Raw genomic sequence first — 14,332 nt, 5'->3', positions numbered from 1 at the left:
TGTTGACTTTCTAGAAGACTTGTTTTCACTCCAAAGTGTAAAATTCATATCTCTTAACACACAACTCTATTTGTAAATCCAAACGGTGAAACTAAAGACCTATGTCTGTAGAACAGGTTGAACAAATTGGAACTCCATCCAACGGTTAATAAAACTGGAATCAAATTTTTACTAAAATAACCCAAAACAGGACGTAACTGACGCTAGTTCAAACTGCAAGAATTATTTCTATCACCACAGACCTCGAAATACAAATCCAAACGGTCAAAATTTAGTGCTATGTCTTAATAACTCTGTATAAAAATTTCATCTTGATCCAACGGCTAAAGAAGCGGGAATAAAATATTTACTAAGGTAACTCAGAACTGGACAGCAGCTGGAGACCTTACTTTTACACTAAAGTGCGGAAGTAACTGTTCCTTGCATACACCTCCAATTCAAAATCTCACCGTCCATATTGAAGAACTATATTTTAAGAATGCTCTATAAAAATTTCAGCCTAATCCAATGGTTAATGAAACCTTAATCACACTTTTACTTACACAACTCAAAATAAGAAGTTAGCACAAAAAAATAAATCATCTTTTACAGTGTATAAAACCCTTTGTCAATTTACTTATGAAATCATAAAAATTACTTCATTCTATATATTTAAACAAGAAAGTTAAATATAATTAATATAAAATAGAGGGTGTTACACAAGGCATCCAAATCACCCAAGTCTTAGGTTGATCAGTGATGAAACATCGTAAATACGTTTCAAGACACCTATTGGTTACTTCCGTTTGTCCATCCGTTTGAGGATGGTAAGCTGCTGTGATGCTCCGACACGGTGGTTGGACGCCGCTTCCCGCTCCCGACGCGGACACGGACGCGGAGGCGCGGCGAACACCTGCACGACACGGTGTCGGAGGCTTCTCTCTGGATCAGACACGGCCAGGTCGGAGACACGCGTCGGCGGACACCTGTAGCTGCTCGGATGCGCGGCGGACACCTCGCGAGGAAGATGGTTCTCTGTTCACGCCCTTTTCACGCCCTTCTCTTTTTAATGTCACTATATTATTTTATTTGATTGTTCTTTATTACTGAAATATTTTATTTGATTTTTTCTTTTGTTACTCAAATATTTTATTTGATTTTTCTTTATTACTCAAATATTTTATTTGATTTTTTCTTTTGTTACTCAAATATTTTATTTGATTTTTTCTTTATTACTCAAATATTTTATTTGATTGGTATGATATTTTTTTTTTCTGTTTTTTAGAGAATAGAGGGAAATCTAACAAATTTAAAATAAAAAAGAAAATAAAAAGAATAAAAAATAATCTTTTATACCTTCTATTAAAATAAATTTAAAATATTTAAAATAAAAAGGGAAATAAAAAATAATCTTTCATACATTCTATTAAAATAAATCCAAAAAATTTAAAATAAAAAGGGAAATAAAAAATAAAAAATAATCTTTCATATCTTCTATTAAAATAAATCCAAAAAATTTAAAATAAAAAGGGAAATAAAAAAATAAAAAATAATCTTTCATACATTCTATTAAAATAAACCCAAAAAAATTAAAATAAAAATGGAAATAAAAGGATAAACAATAATCTTCCATACATTTTATTAAAATAAACCTAAAAAAATTAAAATAAAAATGAAAATAAAAGGATAAAAATAATCTTTTATACCTTCTATTAAAATAAATCCAAAAAAATTTAAATAAAAATGGAAATAAAAAGATAAAAAATAATCTTCCATATCTTCTATTAAAATAAAATAAAATCAAGATGATAAACAAAAATAAATTATTCTAGATTGGGAGCTCTTGAGTTGAGGATAAATTATTCTATAAATTAGAGTAAAATGAGATGTTATAATCACAAGTAACAAAAACAAAAGAAAGAATCGAGATTGGGAGTTCTTGAGTTGAGAGGAAATACAATTAGAAAACTTGTTAGCAATTGCAGAACAAAGGAAAGCTGTTGCTTTGCAGTTGTAGAACGAAAGAAAGTTGTTGCTTTACGGTTGCAGAACCAAAGGAAGAAGAAAGAAAGACTACAAAAGGTAACTTTATAAACTTTCTTTTTTATAATTTAAATAAATATCCTTCATAGTTTTTTGGGTTAAATATGTTTTTGGTCCCTCAAGTTTGAGCGAAATTTGGGTTTAGTCCCTCATCAAAACTTTTGACCAATTTAGTCCTTCATCTTCTAAAATGCGTGAATTTAGTCCTTTTAACCAAATTTTGTTAAGTTTATCTGACATTTCAAGCGCATTTCATAATAGTATTTAAATTATTTATACTGTTTAACACATTTTTGCTTCAATGTTAACTTAAATACTATCATGAAATGCGCTCGAAACGTTAGATAAACTTAACAAAATTTGGTTAAAAGGACTAAATTCACGCATTTTGAAAGATGAAGGACTAAATTGGTCAAAAGTTTTGATGAGGGACTAATTCCAAATTTCGCTGAAACTTGAGGGACCAAAAATATATTTAACCCTAGTTTTTTTTATGTAAAAATAATTTATCGTAGTTTTTCTTATACAGTGTATATTTGTATATCTGAACAATTTTCTTGTTAATGTTGTTAGTATTTATTAAATAATGTTTTATTGTATTTTATAATTTATTTATTATATTAAATTTAAAATTATGTAATTTAATTGTATAATTGCTGGAATAATATATCTATTGTTGAAATTTTATAAGATCAAATTAACTAGAATAGAAGAAAAATAACATTTTTTATGTTTTGAAGTTTTTTATTGCTATATTTTTATTATTTAAAACATCTTTATATAATGTTAAGATATAAATTCAAATAAAAAAGATAAGTTTAAAGTAAAATGAAACAAATCTACATAGAGCGAATAATTTTTTTTATATTTAAACTTTTATTTTTTATTTGAATTATATTTTTTTTTAATATTTGTCCCATTTAAATTAAAATATTAGTTTTTTATTGTTATAATTAATATTTGTCGCATTTAAATTATATAATTTCTTTTTAGTTTGTGATATTATTATTTTTTATACCCAAATAAATTAATTTAATAGAAAATTTATTTTATTATAGGAAATTAAGATGAGTATACCTAGTCATGCCATCGAAAAAGAAGATGAAACGAAACCTTTATGGAGATATGTTACAAAGTTAAGAAAAACTCCTGGTGGTGGAAATAATATGATTAAATGCAGTTTGTGTGATTTATCATTCAATGGATCTTACACTCGAGTAAGATCTCATTTGCTAAAAATTACGGGAGCAGGAGTTAGAATTTGTCCAAACGTGACTACATCAAAACTTGCTGAGTTTAGAAGATTAGACAATGAAGCAGCATTGAAAATAGAAAATTCAAAGAAGAAAAAGGTCTCTCTACCATCTGTATCTAATGAAGGAAAGCAGACGAATAGCGGTGTTAATCCAAAACACAAAGGTCCTTTAGAAGCTTCTTTCAATATCCAAGCTAGAGATACTCTTGATTATGAAATTGCAAGGATGTTTTATTCTGCAGGACTACCATTTCATCTAGCAAAAAATCCTCACTTCAGGAGTGCATTTTCTTATGCTGCCAGTACTTCTAATCTCAGTGGATATGTACCACCAACATATAATAAATTGAGAGGTCCTTTACTTGCAAAAGAAAGAAGTCACGTAGAAAATCTTCTACAACCCATAAGAGATTCATGGAATGATAAAGGTGTGACAATTGTTTGTGATGGGTGGACTGATCCTCAAAGAAGACCACTTATAAATTTTATGGCTGTCAATGAGAGTGGTCCAATGTTTTTAAAGTCAATAGATGGATCTGGTGAGATAAAGGACAAAGATTTTATTGCTAAACACATGAGAGATGTAATTATGGAGGTTGGATCAAAAAATGTGGTACAAATTATAACTGATAATGCAGCTGTATGTAAGGCAGCAGGTATGCTTATAGAAGCAGAATTTCCTTCAATCTACTGGACTCCTTGTGTAGTGCATACATTGAATCTTGCATTGAAAAATATTTGTGCAGCAAAAAATTGTGAAAGAAATAGTGATACTTATAAAGAATGTTTTTGGATCACACAAATTGCTGATGATGCTACATTTATCAAAAACTTTATTGTGGGGCACTCTATGAGATTGTCAATGTTCAATACCTTCAACTCATTCAGGTTGCTTTCTGTTGCTTCTACAAGATTTGCTTCAACCATTATCATGCTCAAAAGGTTTCAACGTTTGAAGAAAGGACTTCAAGAGATGGTTATTAGTGATGATTGGTCTTCTTATAAAGAGGACAATGTGGACAGTGCATAATTTGTGAAAGAAACTTTATTGAATGATAATTGGTGGATGAAGGTTGACTACATACTTGCTTTTACTGCTCCTATTTATGATGTTCTCAGAAAAACAGATACAGATATGGCTACTCTTCACTTGGTATATGAAATGTGGGACTCAATGATTGAAAATGTTAGAAAGATCATATACCAACATGAAAGGAAGACAGAAGTTGAACATTCATCCTTTTTTGAGGTGGTAAATTCAATATTGATTGATCGTTGGACTAAAAGTAGCACATCTCTTCATTGTCTTGCTCATTCTTTAAATCCAAGGTAATTATGTAGTTCAATTACTTTATGACTATATTTTATTAAAATTTATAATATTATGTTAATATATCTTTATGTCTTTTTTAAAATTGTAGATATTACAGTCCTGAATGGTTAAATGAAGACCCACAAAGACGTGCCCCACATAAAGATTTTGAACTTACTCAAGAAAGGAAAAAATGTTTTAAGAGATACTTTGATGACGCTGATGTGAGGAGAGAAGTGAATATAGAGTTCGCAAACTTTTTAGGTAAATTGGGAGATTTTGCAGATGAGGACTCTTTAAGGGATAGAGGCAAAATGGATGCAAAGTCATGGTGGATTATTCATGGATCGCATGCACCAATACTTCAAAATATAGCTCTTAAGCTACTTGGACAACCATGTTCTTCTTCTTGCTGTGAAAGAAATTGGAGCACCTACTCTTTTATACATTCTTTAAAAAGAAATAAGATGACACCTAAAAGGGCGGAAGATTTAGTATTTGTCCACAGTAATCTTCGTCTTCTTTCAAGAAACTCTTCAAAATACAAGGAAAAGGAAACTAGCCTGTGGGATATTGCTGGAGATGATTTTTCAATGGATGATAATGAAATTCTTGATATTGCTAGCCTATCTCTCGATGAACCAGAATTAGAAGTTGTATTTTTTGATGAAGATTAACATATATAAGCCTCAAACATTATGATATTTTAAATGTTTTTTTTATTATGAAATAAAATTATTAGATTTTAATATGTATATTGCCGTGTCCGTGTCTTATACTTTTTCAATTTTGCCGTATCTCCGTATCCGTGTCCGTGTCGTGTCCGTATCTGTATCCGTATCCGGGCATCACAGGTAGGCTGTGCTCATTTTCAGCTTGGTTCCCTGCATTTTAAAAAACTCTTTCCAAAATACACTCATAAATAAGGGGTCTCGATCACTCACAATAGAATTCGGAACTCCATGTAGCCGCACTACCTACTTCACAAAAATTTCAGCAAGAGTCTTCGCGCTATAAGGATGTTTAAGAGGCACAAAATGACAGTATTTTGTCAATCGATCTACAACCACCAAGATTGCTTCAAACCCTTTTGATCTTGGTAATCCCGTGATGAAGTCAATACTAATGTCTTCCCAGACCCTCTCCGGAATTGGTAATGGCTGCAAAAGACCACTAGGGCCTGCTGTAATATATTTTTGTCTTTGGCACGTGTCACAAGCTTGAACATACTGTTGGACATCTCTCTTCATTCCTTTCCAATACAAATTTGCTGCTATTCTTCTGTATGTACGATAGAACCCTGAATGACCACTTTGAGGAGTAGCATGAAACTCTTCCAAAAATTTCGGAATCCAAACAGATTTCTCCGAAATGACTAGGCGATTTTGGAAGAGGATTATCCTCCAGAAAATGAGCGGTGAGAGCATGGGGAAATGCTTTTGTAGAAGGTTTTCAATTGTTTTTTTTTTATGCACAATGACTATTCAAATTACATTGTATTGAATATGAATATTTTTGCTGTAATTTATTGTTGAATGTTCAAGAATAGGGAATATTTATATGGCTTGACTACTGATATTACTTTTTCCCTGTTATCTGCACCAAATATATATATATATATATATATATATATATATATATATATATATATATATATTCTTTAAATTTTAATAGCTTTTTATCTTTATTGTATATATGTTATGAATACTATTTAAAATATATATATATTTCTTCTTTCAAGTTATATATAATTGTCTTTCAAGTTATAAAAGTTTCATTTATCCAAAAGCTTACGGTATTGTTTTTATTGATTTTTAAAAATTAGACTTGTCATTTAAAACGTTGTACCAGTTCAATTATGTTTGGATCAGTGATTGTTATATATATATATATATATATATATATATATATATATATATATATATATTACAATATTTTTTAATAATTAAATAAATTAAAATTAAAAAGTAGAAATTAGGTATATTATCTACGAAACTTTTTGTAGGTAAGTTATCTATGAAATATATCGTAGGTAATTTACCTACGAAATGTTTCGTAGGTAATTTACCTATAAAATATTTCGTAGATAACTCGAATACTGGATGACGAATTTTTTGACGAATATTTTTGTAGATAATCTATGGACGTCCCAATTTCGTGGATAATGGTCGTAGGTAAGTTATCTACGAAACACATTTTCATAGATAAAGTTATCTACCAGTGTAATACTTACAAAATTTACTTCGTAGGTAATTCGTAGATAAATTTGAATTACCTACGAAAAATGCTCATTACTTACGAAATATTGGCATGAATAATAACCATTTTTCTTGTAGTGTATAATTGTTGATCTCTGATTAATATTCATTGTTTTATATATTGTCTCAGTATTATCATTGATCTAATAATTATTATTATATCATTTTATATTTTTATTATTATTAGTATTATTTGAGTAATCATTTTCTAACAGATTGATCTCGAAAACAAAAACAAAGTTAAAGTTAATATGTGAGAAAAAAAACCCACATAAAAAACAACACATAAATGAAAAAAAAACTTTTAAAAAAAGAGGAGAATAATTTTAGTCCTTTTACAAATGATCTTCATGAAGGTCATCAAGAATCTCAGAGCAAAAAATAAACCAAAAGAAAATAAGATATGAGAATAAAATATCCATCGAACAACAAATCTGAGAAAAAAAAAACTCGATCAAACCAATATCGACAACAAAGAAAAGTAGATCTGAAAGATAAATATTCATCAAAGAAAATAATAGAACAAAAATAGGTATATGTAACAAAAATAACCATCAAACACAAAAATGATAGAAAAAAAATAGATATGAGAAGATGGTAGAAGAACGAAAACAAATGAGAAAAGATGATCTGAGAAGATAGTAGAAGAACGTAAAAAAAAAAGAATTTGTTACCTTCTTTTATTCGTGAAGGTCATGAAGAAGTCAGAACAAAAAATAACTCAAAAGAAAAGTAGATATGAGTAAAAAATATCCATCGAACAACAGATCTGAGAAAAAAAGCTTGATCCAACCAATGTCGGCAACAAAGAAAAGTATATCTGTAAGCAAAAGATCCATCAAACAAAATATTAGAACAAAAATAAGTAGATCTAAGAGAAAAATAACCATCAAACACAAAAATGATAGAAAAAAAGTAGATTTGAGAAGATGGTAGAAGAACGAAAACAAATGGGAGCTTGTTACTTGTTTCTTATTCGTGAAGGTGATGAAGAAGTTCTGAGACAAAAAACAGCGATCCAACATCTCATCAAAAATATATATGAGAAGATGGTAAAAAACGAAAATAATGAAAATGAGAAGTTGTTACCTTCGTTGTATTTGTAAAGGTGCTGAAAAATCTCATAGCAAAACATCAACCAAAAGAAAAGAACATATGAAAACAAAATATACATCGAACACCATATCTGAGAAAAAAAACCTCGATCCAACCAATCTCGTCAGATAACAAAAGTAGATCTGAAAGCAAAACATTCATCAAACAAAACAATATAACAAAAATAAGTAGCTCTCAGAGAAAAATATCCACCAAACACAAAAATGATAGAATAAAAAGATCTGAGAGATGGTAGAAGAACGAAAACAAATGGAAATGAGAAGTTGTTACATTTTTCTTGTTGGTCACGATGGTCATGAATCTGAGAGTAAAAAACAAAGGGGAAAAGATCCATGCAATAGAGATGGAGAGAAGACAGAGAGTGATGGAGTAAGAGAGAAAATGAAAAGTTGGAGAGAATGAGATGAAGAGAGGAAGAGAGAAGATGAAGAGATGAAGAGAGAGAAAAATCGGAAGAGAGAGAAGTAGATGAAGAAGTTTGAATATTGTGAAAAGAGTGAGAAGAAGATGAAGAGGTTGGGAGGAAAGAGAATGATTGGGTTAGTGGGATACAAAGATGAGACGAAAAGAGAGAGATATTATTTTCTTTTTGATTTATTTTTTGAAGTTCCAAAATTATGAGAGTTTGACACGTCAGCCTTTTTACTTTTTGTAGTAAGAAATATTTGAATTGTAGTAGTTCAGAAATAGTATTTTATTTAAAAACTTGCCATTTGTTAGTTCTCATTTGTATATAGATATAGATTTGTCAAATAGGTCTCAATTCCACTCGTGTTTCACTCTCAAAGTGTATTCACTCGCTCTCAAGTTCTTGTTCAGTTCTTCAAAGAACCTTCAATCAATCCATCAAGATTTCAATATCAAAGTGAGAGATGTAATAAATCTAAGCTCAAGTCAGGAGGCCAAGGAAAAGAAAACTCTAAGACAAAACCATAGAAATTTGAAGACAAACTAAAAATCACCAAAATCAAGAAATGGATAAACCAAAGAGAATAAATATGTGACAAAACTAAGACTGACAACGAGAAAAACACTTTAAAAAACAAGAGTAATCTAAACAATGTATTTAGAATTACTATTAGAAATGTGAAACAAAGTGCTCAAGCTAAATTGTGATGATCAATTCAAACTTCCACCAATAATATCTCCAACAATTCAGCTCAAGATACATTGTCCCAAAAAACAAGAATCCAAGAAAAATCAAATTCAAAGAGAAATTATGTAGAAAAAACTCAAACAAAGCTAGAAATTCAAGAAAAGAGACTTATACTATTGACCCATAAATAAGCATCATGTGCACCATGGATAACAACCATAAAAGCATCCAAAACAGTTCTAAACAACAACAAAAAGCAACTCTAATATCACCCAAGATGGCACCAATTAGCACCTCAAGTAGTAGTCCAAACAGTGGTATAAAATCAACAAAATAGTGCCCCTATTTGTTATCCAAATCAGCAGAAATCCTTGCTGTCTTGCCTAACAAATGTCAACAATTTCAACGTGAGGCACCAATAACAGTCGCTGCAAATCAAAACTTCTCATACAATCAGCAGTCCTTTAATCCATAATAAGCTGGACTTTAAGTTAGTGTGCACTGAGCGAGACAGAACCATAATGAATCATCAACAAGTGCACCTACGTGGTCCAACTAACGCACCTTTTCAGCCACCAAAAGGTAAACAACATAATCGAATTCTGCAGCTTCTAACTCTCACCAAACACGCAAATATCGCCATGAAGTGCAACACGTAGAAACAGATTTGGCTTCTCCAAAAACGGGCCAGCTGCTGCCGAAATGCTTAAATCAAATATGGCCGCCACAATTACATAAATCCAATATGCTAGCTACTGCACTCCACTAATCACTTGAAGTTGGACAACTAGCCTGCACTTAATCTACTACATCGCATGAGTGGAAGTTGGCTGCACCGCATGGATCTTCTCAAAATTGGTCCAGATGCTGTGACATTTAAGCATCGCTCAGCTATAACAAATAGCACCAAATGGCCACCACGATAGCCACTGCATGACACAGCCACCTCACTTCAAGAAAGTGTTAAGAATGCACCGCAGGGACTAGAAAGCTTGCTGCCTCAGCCAGCTTTGTACAAAAATTTGGTCTATGGCTCTAATTAATTGATTCAGCCAGCAGCTTCACACAACCAGTTTAAGCTGCTAAACTGGACAGGTATTAAGTTCCTCTGCAGCAGAATTTTTTTTATATAGATGAAGGCTCTAACTTGGCACTGCTTGGCACCTCTTTTAACTGAACCAGACAATTGATTTAATGATTTAACCACACATCCTTTCGGACACCTTTTAAGCTGCTTAATTCCGGGGCTTCAAAACAGCTTTATGCACCGACTAAACTGTCAAATTGCGCTGCTTCAAGACGGGGACCACAACTCTTGCACATACAATTTCACTGCAACACTAAAACAAGAAAGTTTGCTATGGAATGGACCAGCTTGTTTCACCAAGCTGCTTGCTGCACTGACACCAAATTAGAATCGTTGCTATCCCACCACAAACTACTGCACCGCTTGGCCATAACGACTGAACCAAGCACCGAATCAGAAATAGCTTGCTATTAGATTGTAAAGCCCAAACGTGGATGTTGGAGAGTGTTGCTCCATGATTCCTACACCGAATGAATTGTAGTTGCGTGATGGTTCCAACCACGTCCAACTCCAATTCCACGCTACTGCCATTACACCGCTTCCAAGCTAGGATAAAAAATTTTGCTGCACCTTTTTTTTAACTGCACCGAGAGAAAAGAAAAGTGTTGCAGCGGTTTGCCGTTTTCATGTTCATAGGTAGGGTAAAATCTTTGTCAGGTCGAAAATGAAACAAATTTGAGGTCGATCATAGAAACTCATAACCTTGAACGGTACAATTTATATAAATATATATATATATATATATATATATATATATATATATATATGTATATATATATATATGTATGTATTTATATATATATATATATATGTATGTATTTATATATATGGATTATGATTATTTGACCCCTGATTTTGACTCCAACATCACTTCGTGTAAATTTTTAGGTTAATTCCATTGTAATTTGATTTTGATTATGGATTTTGAGGTTATAATGAAATAATTTCTTTGTTCTTTTCATTATTGTTGAAGTTTTAATTCATCTATGTCTTTTATCTTTGAATAACGTGAAAAGTAATGGTTTTTACATCATAGCTAATCGATGAGATGTTTTAATCTATATGCATATCAATAATATCAGCTCAAGGGGTTATTAATTTTAATTGAGATTGTACTTTGATTAAATTTAGAAACTTTCATATGATTGAATGGGTTTTTGCCAGTGATTGAGAATGTACTTTGATTAGAGATGAAAACTTTAACTAGAAATTCATCAAGACACTATAAAAAATTAAAGTAAATATATATGGCAATTTTAAAATGGCAGTTCTAAAAAACTGTCATAATTTGTTTTATAATACGACAATTTTATATCTGGCATATTTTGTAGGCAAATTATGATATTTACCACCGTCATTATTTTATATTATACTGTTTTTTTTATCCTGAGCCCATGTTTCGCCTGCAGTCATATTTCCCTCTCATTTTTTCTAAAATCCCCTATCTATTTTTTTTATTAAAACAAAACCTAATGAACCTCTAAAAGAAACCAAACCCTTAATGTTTAACCTAAAAGAAACACTAAAGTCAATTTATCCCTTGTGCTCATTTTTTCAACTCATTGGACCTCGCACCCGTCGTTTTCTACCACAACACGCCGTCGTCAGCCAACGACAGATCTTCATGAAGCTCACCAAAACCATTGTGGCTGCGAGAGCAGTACTCGTTGGAGATCGAACTTATCTATCAAAAAAATCGCGCGTGACCCACATAAATCATTTTCCTCGTGTCATAGTTCAGATCTCCACCGATCGACCCTAAGAGTTCGCCAAAACTCGTTGTTGCAAGTCACGCACAACACAGATCGTGGCCAACAACCCATGAGGTTTTGAGGTTCTCCCATCAAGAACTACAAAATTTAAGGTTTTTTTATTATTTTGGTTTATTTGCTTAAATTGATTTAATTATTTTTCGTTTTGTGTCCAAATTTTAGGGTTTATGCTTTATTTTGTTATTTGAGGAAGATTTGGTGAATCTTGTCTTGTTAACAGGTGCCTAGTTATAGCCTTTTTAAGAAGTTTTACTAGTTTTACATATTTCTTTTGTTGAAAAATCAAAATGCTTACTAGCACCTTTGTAGGTGGTTTTGCATGCTGTAACGCTTTCATTTTGGAGTTCTGTTTGGGAAGTTGTTTGAATGGGCCTTTTCGTTAGGTTTGAGGTTCACTTGTCTGTTGTTAATGCTATTTATTTGTTATAGTTACAACTACAAAGGCCAATGGCATTGGAGTTATTGGGCTTGACAAGTGGTGGATAAAACAACATGGTATATAACAGGTAAATCAATTATTTGGTTCAAAAACTGGAGTTTAAATTTATGCTGAAGTTTTAGATGTTTGAGATCGAGAATTAGGTTTCTAGATTATGAGCTATTTGTAGGGTTTTTGATTTACGCTTGTTCATTGCTTAATTAGCATGTATAAACTAAAGATTGACCAAATTCATTTGATTTCCTCTTATCTAAATCATCTTTTGGTTCGTCAACTAGTTCCCACAAATCAATTTTGTTGTCCACCAATTGGTAAAAAATCACTACCTTAATTATTCTATATCGATTCCTCCACAGAGTCTAAGTTGGAAACACAGAAAAATTACACGAATAAAGGCTGAGAGATTCCAATTTCCACATCAGAGGGAAGAAGCAAAAAAAGAAGTAGGCACACTTTCCACCTATGCTTTCTTCATACAGGTGGTGAGCACAAAGGTGAACGCAAAAAGTATTTTTGCACTTGCAGAAGCAACACAATTTTGATGATTCATTCTTTTGTCCGAGATGCTGAAAGATACATGATAGTCCATGCAGCGATTTTATATATTACTTTTTCTAGAGCTTATGTTGTATGGCCATTACCATTTTGATATTCTTATTATGTTTATATTTTGGTCCTTGTTTCTAATTCACTATGATACATGCTACTAGCTTTTCTATTTTTAGTCGTCTATATTTTGATACATGTTTTACATGTTTCTTATCATGAGCAAAGCTGGAGAAAAGGCATGGTAACACACTATGGTTTCAGAGAATTCAACAATTTTTCTAAGTTTTTGGGTGTTTGACATTAATTTGAACACACTATGCTTATTTGAACTAAATTTTCACATTAGTTTCACAGTAACAAATTCATATTAAATTTTCTTTGAGCTTTTGGATTAAATTTTGAAATTTTAGCTATTGTACATCACTTTAATTGGATTGCCGCTTGCTTAGCATATATTTTCAGGGATACTTAACATTGGAATTTGGTGCTCCAAAGTTTTGAATCAAACTTTCACTTGTATGTTTTTCTAAATAAATGATCATAAATTTGTAAGATTGTACCTATTATATCTATAAATGCAACAGGTGATTCTTGAATGACACTTTCTTCCATTATATCTATTTCATAGAATGGCCTGCATCACCGATTGGATTACTTTAATAAACATTGAAACTAAATAACTTATAAGTGTTTTTTTTATTCCAGGCACTGGATGTTGGAACCGGATGTTGCAAGTGGTCCTCCATCATTAAATGATGTAAGGAGATGAAGCACATGAGATTATGCTAGTTAGGAACATAAGTATAGAGATTTTGGAAAATGTTATGATAATGTAAGAACCTAAGTATTTATTTGCTAGATTATGGTTTTTTTAACACGTAAATGTTTTGGTGATGTATTGGATAATGTGAACCTTAATATGAACTATGAATGAAAGTATTTGTGCACCAAATTGTGTCTTGTGATAATTTTGCTTAATAGTTAATTCGATTTATGAAAAACATTTATTAAATTACGAGAATATAAAATGGCTAGAATAGTTATGTATTCAAATTGCGATGGTGGGGAACGTTGTATTATATTTTAGTACAGTGCAAATAATCCTGTTTTGAGATGTCACTCTTTGAATTAAAATTGTTTTTAAATAAAACAAATTATAGCAGTTTTAACTGCCATTATTTGCACAATGTATTAAATGACAGGTGTTACGACAGTTTGCAAAAGAACGTCATATTATACATTATGGCGACAACATATATGGCAGTATGCAGACCTGCCACACATGCAAAATATAATTGTCGTATCTGACACAATTTTTTGTAGTGAGAATATATTTTGGTTAAATTTAATATGATTAATTTACAAAGTTCTTGTTTTTGATTAAGAATTTACTTTGGTTAATAGTGAGAACTCCAACAAATTAATT

General features: G+C 31.2%; 2 long non-coding RNA genes across 2 annotated transcripts; both read left to right on the top strand.

Annotated features, from left to right (window-relative positions):
* The first annotated feature begins 699 nt into the window (after positions 1–699).
* On the top strand, positions 700–5,494 carry LOC114167675. The gene is made up of 2 exons (XR_003600294.1): positions 700–806; positions 5,444–5,494. It is a non-coding gene; the product is annotated as an uncharacterized LOC114167675 (long non-coding RNA).
* A 6,170-nt stretch (positions 5,495–11,664) lies between these two features.
* LOC114166572 lies at positions 11,665–13,849 on the top strand. Its single transcript, XR_003599958.1, has 4 exons — positions 11,665–12,010; positions 12,348–12,424; positions 12,714–12,851; positions 13,612–13,849. It is a non-coding gene; the product is annotated as an uncharacterized LOC114166572 (long non-coding RNA).
* The last annotated feature ends 483 nt before the right edge of the window (positions 13,850–14,332 follow it).

The sequence above is a fragment of the Vigna unguiculata genome, chromosome 10, assembly GCF_004118075.2.
Source record: "Vigna unguiculata cultivar IT97K-499-35 chromosome 10, ASM411807v1, whole genome shotgun sequence".
Lineage (NCBI taxonomy): Eukaryota > Viridiplantae > Streptophyta > Magnoliopsida > Fabales > Fabaceae > Vigna > Vigna unguiculata.
This window is presented reverse-complemented; position numbering and strand designations above follow the sequence as displayed.